This window comes from Mustela nivalis, assembly GCF_964662115.1.
Source record: "Mustela nivalis genome assembly, chromosome: 16".
Lineage (NCBI taxonomy): Eukaryota > Metazoa > Chordata > Mammalia > Carnivora > Mustelidae > Mustela > Mustela nivalis.
This window is the reverse complement of record NC_139035.1, coordinates 63,502,614-63,516,375: the sequence shown is the minus strand read 5'-3', so window position 1 is coordinate 63,516,375 and position 13,762 is coordinate 63,502,614. Positions and strand designations below refer to the sequence as shown.

Genomic DNA, 13,762 nt, shown 5'->3' with positions numbered 1-13,762 from the left:
ACAGAGCATGCGGCTCTTGATCTTGGGGTCTGGGGTTCAAGCCCCACCTTGGGCTTAGAGCTGATTAAAAAAAAAAAAGCAATGAGTTAAAGGGCTACTATGGAATGAATGATCGCCGTTAGGTACCTCACATGACTAGAGCCAGGGGTAGGACAGATGCCTGCGAATAGTATGTTCTTGTGTTTGTCAGGCTTCCTGCTCAGCGAGAGCCTGCTTCTCCCTCCCCCTCCTCCCCCGTCCTCTGTCTCTGTCTCTCTCCCAAATAAATACTTAAAATCTTTTTAAAAAAACCCCAAAAGTTGGAAAAATAAACAGTATGATTGGGAAGAGGGAAGAATAAGGTGGAGAGGACAGGGTTAGAAGAGAAACTTGGAATATACCTTGTTTTGGAACTATGTAAATATTTTAAATAATTTTAAATTTAAAAGTGAAAGCAATTCCTAAAATTAAAAAAAAGCCAAATGAATTCTATTATTTTCAAAACAAAGGTTTTGGGTTTTTTTTTTTTTTTTTTTTTTTTTTTTTTTTAAGAGTTGGCCACAACACAAAACTAGATACGAGAGGTAATGACCACCGCCGCTTCCCCTCGACCTGATGGCCCATCTTTTCTTTTCTGAGACGAAGTCTCCCTCTAGCGGAGGCTGGCTGAATAACTAGTCCCCGGAACCCTGCACTTCGAAGGAAATTTTTGCTCATTGTCTCCCGCCCCCCTTCTCCTTAAATTCCGTGAGTACTAGAGTCACCAGCGGGAAAAAGGTGTAGACGATTCTGCGCAACGGGAGAGCAAAGAGCAGGGACAGAGTCATTTTAATTTTTTTATTTTAAAGATTTTATTTATTTAACAGAGATCACAAGTAGGCAGAGAAGCAGGCTCCCCACTGAGCAGAGAGCCCTATGCGGGGCTGGATCCCAGGACCCTGAGATCATGACTTGAGCAGAAGGCGGAGGCTTCACCCACTGAGCACCCCCACCCCGCGCCCCCAGATTCAAGTTTTAGAAGGAAGTTGGGAGGATGAGGAACAGGAGGGACTGAGAGCCTTGAAGACTTTGGGGAGGAACTTGAGCTTCCTGTGGGTGGAGGATTCCCACCGCCCAGGGCCAGAGAGAGGTGACTAACATGCTGATGTCACTGTGTGCCCATAAGGCATTGCCTTGGGGGGGGGGGACCCTGATGAAGGGGACAAGGGCCAGAGCACAGGGGTTCTCCGGAATCAGCTAAGGTGTGATGGGGATGACTTCCAGGCATCCCTCCCATCCCTCGGGACTCTCCCGGAGCCTCACTGACGTTGGGATCAGATGTGTGAAAGCTCAGTCTTCCCCGAGACCAGTCCGGGGAAAAGCCCTGGCACGGTGTCTTCCATGCCTGGTAGGGAGGGCCTCAGCCTGGCCCACTCTGGAAGTGGCCTCTGGGGGGAACGATGGGAGGATCCTTGTGTTCTGGCCACTGTAGGTCTCATCTGACCTTAGCTACTGGAAGCGACTCGGTGGAAAACTCCCTGGGCAGGGAAACCTTCCAAGTGGAGAGTCTGCTCACAGCTGGGCCAGCTCTAAGAGTGAATCCACGCTTCCCCGCTGCGTCCCTCTGTGGTCTCCCCCTCGGTCAGCAATATCTGGGAGCTGCGGATTCCGTGGGTGTCTCCAATCCCCTTTACCGTTTTCAGTAAGAATCAAAAAGAAATGAACACTAAATACAGGCTATCCTAAGTTCATTTACTGGTCCTATGAAGTCTTCCTCCCGAATTCCCTCTTTGTCTTGCTCTTGTGCCCAGCGAGCTGGAGAATGTGGTCCAGGAAACCGCACTGGAACTCTCGCGCCTTTACCTTTCTTTGTCCTGCCTTCATTTCTTCTCTTTAAAAGGTGAATTTCCAGACACACTGAAATTCTGTAGGGAAAACACTGGGCTAACCCAGTGTGGTAACCCTTCGTGCGTGTGGACTGCAACACAGTTCTCGAGGAATCCATCAACGAGGAAGACAGCTGATGGGCAAAGCATGTCTCTTTCCCCAAACACATTGCTGAAGGGCAGGCCCCAGATCACAACGCTTTTCAGACCCTAGTTTTTAATGTAACAGAATTATGAACCTTATACACTGTAATGTTGTTCAGCCTTAAAAAGGCAGGGAATTCGGGCGAATGCCGCAACGTGGATAACCCTGAGGGCTCGATGCTCAGAGAAGCAAGCCGGACTCAGAAAGACAAGTCGCGAATGACCCCATTTCTATGAGGACTTAGTAAAAATCTTGGAGACAGGAAGTAGAATGGGGGTGGCGGTGGTGGGCCAAGCTGGCTCAGTCCCTTACGTGCGCGACTCCTGATTTCTGCTCAGGTCATGCTCTCAGGGTCATGAGATCAAACCCTGTGTGGGGCTTGTGTTGGGTGCTCAGCCTGCTTAGGATTCTCACCCCCTCTGCCTGCCCCCTTCTCTGCGGTGGTTGCCCCGCAGTATGGAAGTACTTAATACTGTTGAACTGTGAACTTAAAAAGGGTTCAGATGATAAGTTTTCTGTTATGTGTATTTTGCCACAATAAAAACTTGAAGAAAAACAAGGAGCGTGCACTTCGCCGAGGACTGCCAAGGAGTAGGAGGAAGCCGTCCGGGTCACCGGTGACCGATGCTGGCAGAAGTGGGGAGTGGCCCGGTGCAGGTGGCCGATGCTGGCAGGAACACTCTCGCCTCCGCTTCCCGGCCCTGCAGGAGCTTCTGTCCAGAGCCACCGCACGCAGACACCCCGAGGTCATCCTTCAGGCCTCGCACCACTTCTGACTTTTACTCTTTCCTTTTCCTTTTGTCAGGAACCAGGCACAGGCGTCAGTAATTCCCTAAAAAGTCTGGATCAGACGACTGCCATCAGTGCCAACATCATTTTTCGAGCCATTAAAATACGCCAATGTTTTAACTTATTTTCCCAACAACCCCGTGTAAAACTGAGGGCTGGGGATGGAGAAATGTCCAGCTTTAGCCCAGAAGGCTGATGAATGGCCTGTGGGGTTCTCATAAGAATCAAATAGGAGCTGGGTGCTAAGTCCTTACGATTTTTTTTTTTTTTTTTTTTTTTTTTTGAGAGAGAGAGTGAATGAGAGAGCGAGTCCGGACAGCACCAGCAGCAGGGAGCGCCGGGCAGAGGGACAGGGAGACCCAGGCTCCCCACTGAGCAGGGAGCCTGACCTGGGGCTCCATCCCCAGACTCTAGGATCATGATCTGAGCCAGTCGACTGAGCCCCCAGGTGCCCCTGGGTGCTAAATTCTTACAGGGTCTCACGACCGCCTGCCTGTACATCTCACCCACAGTCACTACGGAGTGAAATGATAAGCACCAGAGAAATCTTGCGAAAGCGGTTTTACCAGCAGACCTTCGAAGAAACACTCCTGATGGAACATCTCCTGCTCATCTCCTCCCCCATGAGCAGTAAGCTTGTCACCAACAGCTCAAGTCAGCCAAACCTCAGCCCTTTCTGCCCCAGGGGTCCTGTCCCGGAGGGCTACTTCAATAAGTTGCAACCCTAAAACATTTTTCTTGACCATCGTGCTTGATGATTTCGCAACAGAATGAGAATAGCATTAGTACATTTACATAAGAGAAAAGGGAAGCACAGGAAGGTGAAACTGTCTACAGCAGCAGAGCTGGGAAGTTGCAAAACCAGCTGTCACACGAGCCCCAACCAGCCTGTTCCGAAGGTCCAGACTCTGAAATCGAAAGTCTCCTGCCCTCCTTTCATCTGATTGGCTTAATGAGGCGAAAGGGACTTCTTTCCTGTGGGAATTCTCCAATGTTGATTTCCTAATGAGCACGAAGACTCTCAGAGTGCCAGAGGGAGAGGACAGGCAGTCCCTCTTCTGCTCACTCGACCTGAAGCATCTCAAGGAACTTTCTCAGCTGAAATGTAATATGCAATGTTGCTTTTGTCTTTTTCAACTACTTTAAAAGAGTATATGAATTGTTTCTTCTCATTTCGAAAAATTTTAAGAAATGAGATAGTGAGAAATTTAGTAATGTGTCCAAGGCCGTAACCAAAGAATTTTGGAGCTGAAATTAGAATCTAGGTCCTCTAGCCATAATTTCAGAGGTCTTTTTTTTTTTTTAAATTACAGAAGGAGTATCTTCTCACTCTAGTAAATCAAACGGAGATGTGCACAGAAAGCCACATGGAGGGTACTTGGGTGACTCAGTCAGTTGGGCATCCGACTCTCGATTTCAGCTCTGGTCGTGCACGATCTTGGGGTCCTGAGACTGAGCTCTGTGTTGGGCTCTGTGCTGAGCGTGAAGCCTGCTTAAGATTCTCTCTTTACCTCTCCCTCTGCTCCTCCCCATCCCCCACTCATGTGTGCATGTGCTCTTGCTCTCTCTCTCTAACAATAATAAATTTTTAAAAGGAAAAAAGGCCATACACAGCATTCCGATCTCATTTTCCTTGGGTGAAAAAACCTGTTCTAGTTTGAATAGATTTGGCTGCAAGTGACAGCAAAGCCAAAATAAGAGTGGCTTAAAATATACAGAAGTCGATTTGCCCCTATGTAAAAACCAAGAAGTGCGGGGTCCAGGCTTGTTCAGGGTCTGGGGCACCTTCCAGCTCACTGTCATCCACCTCAAGGGCAGGATCTTCAAGGACTTGAGGATCTAATCTTCAAGTCCAAGATGGCCGTAGTTCCAAAGGGTGCAGAGCAGCTATTTTGAGGGAACAATCTCTAAAACTGTCACACACAGACATTTCCACTTACATCTCATTGTGTCACATGGCCATGCAGAGTTGCAGATATAACAGACCAGGAAATACAGTTTTTTATTCTGAAAGGCTACATGTCCAACTAGAAATTATATTCATGTAGGAGTCGCAGGGGGTGAACTATGTTAGGGAACTGTTTCTGGTACCAAATAATCTCTCTCTCTCTTTTTTTTCCCCCTTTAAGTTGATGTATAACATGCCATTCGTTTCAGAAGGACAAAATAATGATTCAGTATTTGTATGCTGTGAAATGATCACCACAATGTCTAGTTGACATCAATTTTTTTTTTCTTAAAAGGACTTTTAAGATCTGCTCTCTCGGGAACTTTCTTTTTTTTTTTTTTTTCTCTTCTCGGGAACTTTCAAATGTACAATACGGTGTTACTAACTCTAGTCACCTTCCTGGACCATATCCCTAGAACTTACTTTACAGTGGAAAGTGTAACAGTACAGTGCAATGAACATGAAGGTGTTAACGTGTTTTTGTTTTCTCTGGATAAATACCCAGAAGGGAATTGCTGGACGATACTTTAGTTCTATTTTTTTTTTTTTAAGATATTATGTATTTATTTGAGGGAGAGAGAGAGCACAAGTGTGGGGGAGGAGCAGGCAGAGGGGGAGGAACAAGCAGCCTCCCCTCTGAGCAGGGAGCCAGAGGCAGGGCTCAACCCCAGGACCCTGGGATCATGATGACTTGAGCTGAAGTCAGATGCTTCCCCAAGCGCGCCACCTAGGCGCCCTTGTAGTTCTGTTTTTACTTTTTTCAGGAAACTTCATACTGTTTTCCACTGTGGCTGCTCCAGTTTACGTTCCCTCCAGCAGTGCACACGCAGAAGGGTCCCCTTGTTCTCCACACGCTCCCCAGCACTTGTTATCTTGTCTTCTTGATGATGGTCTTTCTACCAGCTGCGAAGTGCTACCTCGCTGTGGCTTCGATGTGCATTTCTCTGATGATGAGTGATGCCGGGCATCTTTTCATGGACCCGATGGCCATTGTATATCTTCTTTGGGAAAAATGTCTACTCTCAGATCCTCTGCCCATTCTTCACTTAGAATGTTTGTGTTTTCTGCTGTTGAGTTGTATGAGTTATTTATATATTTTGAATATTAATTAACCTTCTGTCAGATACATGATTTGCAAATATTTTCTCCCATTTGCTAGGTTGCCTTTTCATTTTGTTGACGATTTCCTTTGATCTGTAGAAGCTTTAGTCTGCTGTATATCCCCCTTGTTTTTCTTTTTTCCTTTCCTTTTTTTTTTTTTTTTTCTTGCCTTTGCTTTTGGAACCAGATCCAAAAAGTTATCACCAGGATTGATGTTAAGGAATTTACTATTTATGTTTTCTTCTGGGAGTTTTACAGTTCCAGGTTGGCGCTAAATAATTGTAAGCCCTTGTTACATATCCTTCCGGATTGTTATGTCTTATTGTACTATGCACATTACTCTGCAACTTGCCTTTTTCATTTAATGTATCTATGAGAGATCAGAGTCCTTGGTTGAAAGAAACACAAACTAACTCCAGCCAATTCAGCAGAAAAGTAGCTCATGAAAAGATGGGGAGAAATAGGAGAAAATTTGACTGCCAAATTTAAGAACTATTTCTTCTTGTTTTGCATAGTAGTGGTGATTGTTCTCCAAAGAGACCACATCTGCATGTCCCATCCCAAAATCTCTTTTGCAATGTGCCCCGGGCATCTGCCCTTCAAGAGGGAGAGTCTTTTCCCTCTCCCTTTGAATTAGAGTTGGCCCTGTGACCTGTTTCGACCTATAGAATGGGATGGAAGCACTAATATGTAGTTTCTGGGGTACACACCTGAATAGATCTGTGGCTTCTGTCTGCCTTGGTTGGAACGTTTCTTCTTGGAAGTCAGTTGTCTGTAAGAAGTCCAGTTACCTTGCCAGAGACAGAGACTATCAAGGAGAAAGGCCTAAAGCCATCTTGATTGTTCCTGCTCAAGCCAGATTCCCATCAGAACAGCCCAGCTGAGCCCCAGCCAATCAAAAGAACCTTGGGAAATAGTAAATGATTTTAAGTCACTCAACTTTGAAGTGGTTATATAGAAACTGATAACCAAAACTCAGTGTTTTGGGGTTAACTCAGTCTCTCTTGGTAAATGTTTGGTCTCCTGTTATCCCTCCTAATTATTCATGAAGATTGTACCATGATATTCCACACTGCCTTTCTTTTTTTCCCTCCAAAAGAGTTTATTTATTCATTTGAGAGAGAGCACAAGCAGGGGGAGCAAGAGAGGGAGAAGCCACTCCCTGCTGAGGCTCAATTCCAGGACCTAGGGTCCAGGTGGGGCTCAGTTCCAGGACCTGGGGTCACGGTCTGAGATGGAGGCAGACACCTGACTGAGCCCCCCAGGCGCCCCACCACTGCTCTTAAATGTGATGCTGACACTCCTCCCATTGAAGGGTAGTGTCTATACTCTCTCCTCTTGATTTGGAGGGGTGGGCTTCTAAGATGGAAGTGATACGAAGTAAACAAACAAACAAAAAAAGATGGTCTCCTCTGTTCGATGCTCTTGGGATGCTCTCTCTTGGAATCCAGCCACCTGGTGTGAGAAAACTGACTTTATGGCAAGGCCACGTGGAACTTGGTTAAGCCAGCATAACCTCCAAGCACGTGGTGTGACTCCAGGGAATGCCAGCACCAGCCTGTTAAGTCACCTCTAGGTCTGTCTTCCAGCAGAAGTCCCAGACATTTTGGAACAGAAACTGTCCCCATTCTACTCCTTCCCAGTTCTTGCCCCTGGAGCAGTTCGTTATGCAGCAGTACTCAGAACACTCCCTCTGGCGGCAGTGAACATGAACTATCATGGCGACAGAGAAAAGGAGGCAACCTCAGGGCCCTGGGCTGGCTTCTGGGACCTCCCTGCTCTCTGCTATGTTGGCCTTGTTCCTGCGGACCTTTTGCTGAGTTGAGCTGCTCTGCTGGGCCTTCTGGAGTCTGGTCCTGACATTAACTAGCTCACCCATTTTCCTCGCAAAGGGCTTGCCTGATAGGCTGCTCTGTCCCATTCCCTTGTTTACAAGACATTTGTTCTTGTCTAGGTGTCCTCCTTGGAAGGAGATGGGAGTTCAGTCTCTTCAGAATCCATTCTTCTCTTCATCTCCCCCAAACTCCCACTGCACCCGGATTAGCTGGAGAGCTGGGTGTTCTCCCTTCCGACTCCCAGGGTTTTTTAATCCATTTCCTCGGGAGCAAGAGGATCTGATTCCTCGGGCACTGGCCCCACTGCAAGGCTTCACGGGAATATTTGGGCATGTCTTGCAGGGGGTGTAGGGAGTTGCAGAACAAGCACTGCTGGTTCCGTGCTGCCTCACTGCGCTGTCCTAAGGGCACAGGGGAGAAGAATGGGGCACAAGTCAGCTGGGGGGATGACAGCTGGAAGGACTGTCACCCCAACAACTCCTCAGTCCAGTATTTATTAGATACAAGGTAGCAACAAAGGAGAAGAAAAGGTGATACAATAGCCATTTATGTCTAGCAGGTAAACAAGAAGGAATGTGAGTCACACGCTGGTCACAAGTCTTGCAGGTAAAAGGTAAAGAAGAGGAGTGACGTGCGTCTGGTCCAGGAGCGTGGATTCGCAGGTGTACAAGCACACTTAAAGGGATTACCTTAGCAGGAGGCTTTCTCGGAGGTGGGGGAGACAACGAAGAGGGGAAGCAGGGCGGCATTCCACCCTGAGCAGGCCTGAGCGGCCAGGCGTTCCCAGCCATTCAGCTTCAAGGATGTGAATCACCCCCCCCCCCCCAGAGGCCTGCTGCTAGTACGTTTTTCTCAAGGTCACCTTAAGCATGCTTGTGTGACCAGAACAACTCATCAGTTCAAGTTGTATTTTGAGCAGTGTGTCATTCTGAAGGACGGTTCTACCTCACCCCGTGGTCAAAGGGGGCAGTCCATCTCTTCCATCCTAGGGTAGGGGGCCACATTCCCTCGTCTGACATGGAGCTCACAGCTGCCCTCTCCAGGGACTCCGGGCCCAAGTGCCTCATTCATTGCGCTGATCTGTCCTGACGCCCCAATTTAAAAAGCGATTTGTGGACATCACTATGAATGACCTGGGTTTGGGTCGTGCCCCATCGCTAGACTGGCACCTCCCATCTGTTGGATTTTGATGGTGATTATCTCCTAAGACTGTTAAAACGATTAACTGGCATTGTGAATCGCTTAGTCTCATACAGGAAAACAAAAATTAGTTATGATTAAAAAACGTATATTAGCAAAGTCAAGACTGCACGCTGGAGAACTGCTGCACTCTCCTAAACCAGAACCTTCCGTCGGAACATCCATAGGATCCGTTTACACAGCACAGCTAGATTCGGGATCAGGGTTTAGGGCGCAGACGCAGCAGCCCCCGGGCGCCCCCGGCGGAACACGGCCACGCCTGAGCGCCGGGTGACCAGGCCCGGGGACCCCTACTCCGCTGGGGGCGGGCCCGCTCTATCCCAGCGCTTGGGCCCGAGCCACGGACGCCGGGGAGACGCCGCGGGGCGGCGGACTGGGACCTGCCCCTTCGCGTCCCAGCCGCGACCCCCGGCTCGGCCCTGTTCCCTCCCGCGGCGCGTTGCCCGCCTGGCGTCATCCTGCCCTCACTGCCGGGAACCGACACCAGCTCGTCCGCACTTTCCGGTCTTGACTCAGCCTCACTGACGGGAAGCCGACCGACCGCCGGGGCGGCCACCCGAGCGGGGGGCGGGGGTGTCCGCGGGCGGCAGGCGGGCGGGGCACGGGCGTGACAGGGGCAGGGGCGGGGCGTCGGCCCGCGGGAGGCGGGGCCGGATGTGACCGGGGGCGGGGGAGCCGGGACTTCCGCCGACGGGAGGCGGGGTCGGACGTGACTGAGGGCAAGGGAGCGGGGACTTCCGCCGGCGGGAGGCGGGCCGGACGTGATTTAGCGCAAGGGGCGGGGACTTCCGCCGACAGGAGGCGGGGCCAGGCGTGAAGGGGCGGGGTACGGGGACGTCCGGGGGCGGGGACATTCCCGACTGCTCCGGGCTCAGCGTCGCTGCGGGTCTGGGCTTTCCGGGATGTTGGGTGAGCTGGGGAGGTTGCAGCGTCAATGTTCCCGGGACGGCTCTTCCGTGGCCCCGGGTGTGACTCGTGCGCGAAAGGGGTCAGGGATCAGACGTCACTCGGACGGCCTCGGGAGTAGGAAGGCGAAACCACCGAGTGACGAACTAATTTGGGGAAGTGAACGTTAACGTGTCCCTGTTGGTCTTTGGAATGAAAATTTAGGCGTAATCTGCGCTGCTCATTTCCCGGGATGCCTCCTGTCTTGATTCCACTTGAAGTTTGTGTCGCGCTGAACTTTGATCTATTTTATTTTAAAAACATTTGACATTTTGGGGTAGATAATATGTGAACGTAATAAAACCAACTCAACCATTAACGTGTATGCGAGGAAAAGTAAGTCTCCTTCCTGGCTCTGCCCTCGGTTCCCATTCTAGAAGCAACCACGGCTACGTTTCTTGTAGGGGCTTCTTGGACAACTTACACACGTGGCTATTTATATGTGCATATGCTATGATTTGAAGTAGGGTTCCGGAGCCAAGGGCCAAGAAAGAATTTTTGAGAGTTTCCTGCAAAAATGTGGTTGTGTTATAGCTCAGGGGCAGGACTCTTGGGCAGAGAGAGCTAGCCTGGGATTGTGAGGAGCAATGGATTTTATATTTTGGAGTTAGGGGAAGGTGAAGACAAAGGGAAGTCTCCAAAAGGATTTTACTTTTTTTTTTTAAGATTTTATTCATTTATTTGACAGAGACAGTGAGAGAGGGAACACAAGCAGGGGAGTGGGAGAGGGCACAGGCTTTCTACCCAGCTGGGGAGCCAGGATTAGGGGCTCAATAGGCTGAGCCACCCAGGCGCCCCTCAAAAGGATATTGTATATGTTAAAGAAAATTCAGGATCCTGGAGGCCTGGCTGTTGTGAAGCTAAGATGGTTTTCTCTCTAGCAAGGCATTAACATTAAGTTTGGGAGTTCCTGCAGGAGGGTTACCTTCTGCTGGTCTCAAGTATTTGTCAGTGTTACAAGGAAATGTAATTTTATCTACTTTTTTTTTTTTTTTGCCTTTGTTCTCCACATCACATACACGCATTTTCTCCATTTTTCCTCACCCAAACACCACACATTCTACACACGCTCTGCCCCCGTGTCTTTTTCAATTAACGTAACTTAGAGCCCCTGAATGAGTCCAAACGTGAGGCACAGTGCAGGATTCTACGGCTGGGCTTTAAGGTACTTCCAGCTTTTGGACCATTTACACAGACAGCCCAATCGTGGGAATTACAGATGCATTTCTGGCCTTTGCCATGCACTGGCTGTTTCCAAACAAAGGGGGAAGTTTGTGCAGTCTTCTAACTGCTGCGGGCAAGATGCTGATGCCCAAGACCCCTCGCTCAGCCTGATGGAGCGCTTTTCCCCAGCAGCATGTGAGGCCGTTGCCTGCAGTACCGAAACTGGAGAATGACTGGGCTGGGTAGTGCGGCCTGTCTGAAAGTGCTGCTGTCGCATCTGTTGGAAATCCCTGGCCGTCCCCCAACCCGCAAATAGGTAGCAGTGGTGCATGTTGTCAGGTGACCTGAGAAGTTAGCCCCTCCCCCCACCCTCAGCCCTGAGGCCTCCAGCCCGCCAGACCTGAAGGAAATACCAAAGATTCTTGGTCTTGTCACAAAAACGAATTCGAGGACAGACACGCCGCACAGGAGATGGGTAACACAAGTAGGAGAGTTTATTAAAGCGAAAAGTACATTCTTGAGAAGGGAGAGTGGTCAAGTTCAGGAGAGAGACCTGCATTCCCTGTGGGTTGGGTTTCTATCTTTTCTTGACCTTGTTAACTAGGGGATGAAATATTTATCACTTGGGGTGGGAATCAGGGTTTTGCCCTTTTTCTTCCTTACTTGGTCACAGGTTTCCAGTCCCAGCACCCGCCGTCTTGGGCCCATCTGGTTTGATCCTGCTTCCGTGGAGGGCTGCCGGGACAGGCCTCTGACCTTCCCATTCCCGGCCGAGGCTTCCTCATTGCTGGCCTCCGGGTCTGCTTTTAGAACCGAACTATGTACGCTAAGGTGCAGACTACTCCTTCCAGGCCCCAAACACCTGTGACCCAGCCATTTTCTTATTTCTTAGGCAAGTCTCACTGTTTCTAGCCTGAAACACTTCTGAAGGCTCATCATACTTTTCCTGGACCCGGGGTGACAGCGGCCTGGGTCCTGCTTGACAGCAGAGAAGGGAGCAGGGGGAGGAGACCACTGTGCTTCCTGCAGTTTACAGCTTAAGCCGTGGACTCGTGTGTTCCTGGAAACGAAGTTCGTTTCCCGTCCCTGAATTTCCCATTTGTGTCCCACCAAAGATCAGACTTCGGAAGGTCCTGGCCAGTCTGGGTGGTACAGGCCTGCCACTACTAATTCTCTGTACCCTCCATAAAGCCCCGAAATCCGAGCAACAGGGAAGGACTTTTCTCAAGGTCCGCGGAGCTCAGAGGAATTTGCCTACCCTCCTCTAACCCAGCCAGCCCAGCTTCCGGCATCCGCTCAGAAAGGAGCTAGGGGGATGGGTAACCAAGGAGTGCGGGAGTAGTTTGTAGGGAACCAGGGTGAGCGAGAGCCATCAGTCACTTCGGGCTCCAGACAGAGCCAGCAGCAGGGTCACCGGAGGAACCGCAGTTACTCCTGCTCCACTGCTGTTTAGCTGTAGTTTCTCAGACGCATTCTCTGCCCTGATGTGCAACGTAGGGAAATGCGTTTCCCACGTTCCCAACTCTCAGCAAAGCCAAGGCCAGAATGTCTTACTCTGTCTTACAAGGCACTCTACTGCCCTCTAGCGCCCGCTGATCCAGCTACAGGGGTCTTTTTTGCTATTTCTGGAACACAGCCGCTCCGGCCTCGGGACCTTTGCACTTGTTGCCTCCCCTCCCCCGCCCCAGCCAGGAAGCTGGGTGCCCAGCTAGCCACAGGGCTAATTTCCTCACTTCTTTCAGGTTGTAACTCAAAAAGTCACTTTCTCAGGGGCCTTTCCTCAGCCACGCTATCTGAAACTTCTGAAACGCTTCCCCCCCATCTCCATCCCCCCAACACGCACAAATGAACACTGCCAGACATTTCATATTCTGCTGCTCTCTATTTCCCCTTAGTACTCATCATCACTGAATATACTATATATTTTTATCTTGTGATGTCTGTCTCACCCACTAGAATGTAAACTCCATGCAGGCAGGGAAGGGATTTGTTTTTGTCTCTCTTTTTGTCATGACCCAATCCCCAGAATTCAGAACAATACCTGGCACTTAGGCTCTCTATAAATATGTGTTTAATAGAGAATGTACAATGGCATTGCTTGTCACAGCAGGGAGAGCATCACAGTCTGATATCCATCACGGGGGAAGGGAAAGTGAAGTGGGCAGATGCTCACTATATAATTATTTACAGCAGTTAGAAACAGAGGACTAAATGTGCAGACAAGAACATGGAGACCATGAAGTCACAGTGCCAAGTGCAAAAATTACACGCACAACAGCTGCACATTTTACAAGGATACATACCATCCAGGGTATATATCAAACACATTAGCAGGGGTGGGAGTAGGAAATAGGGATAAAAGAAAAGACATTAGACCCCCCCAAAATAGTTTCGTACTCATCCAGGTGGACAGAGGACAGTGAATTGAGATGAACACTGTACCCAAGATCCACGTAAAAATTATTTAATGCTGTGAATATATATTTTTGTTCTACACAAACCTTTTTTTTTTTTTTTTAGATTTCTTAGAATTAAAAAAAAAAATTTTTTTAGGGGCGCCTGGGTGGCTCAGTCGTTAAGCATCTGCCTTGGCTCAGGTCATGATCCCAGGGTTCTGGGATTTAGCCCCACATTGGGCTCCCTGCTGGTCAGGAAGCCTGCTTTTCCTTCTCCCACTTCCCCTGCTTCTGTTTCCTCTCTCTCGCTGTGTCTCTCTCTGTCAAATAAATTAATAAAATCCTTAAACAAATTTATTTAATAATCTCTACTCCCAATGTAGGGATCAAACCCA

The 13,762-nt window shown here is 49.2% G+C and overlaps 2 long non-coding RNA genes across 2 annotated transcripts; one reads left to right on the top strand and one right to left on the bottom strand.

Annotated features, from left to right (window-relative positions):
- The first annotated feature begins 693 nt into the window (after positions 1-693).
- On the top strand, positions 694-4,211 carry LOC309850379. The gene is made up of 2 exons (XR_014304218.1): positions 694-3,883; positions 4,092-4,211. It is a non-coding gene; the product is annotated as an uncharacterized lncRNA (long non-coding RNA).
- Positions 2,497-9,455, bottom strand: LOC309850375. The gene is made up of 2 exons (XR_014304214.1): positions 9,347-9,455; positions 2,497-8,063 (listed from the first exon to the last, which is right to left on the bottom strand). It is a non-coding gene; the product is annotated as an uncharacterized lncRNA (long non-coding RNA).
- Between the last annotated feature and the right edge of the window lie 4,307 nt (positions 9,456-13,762).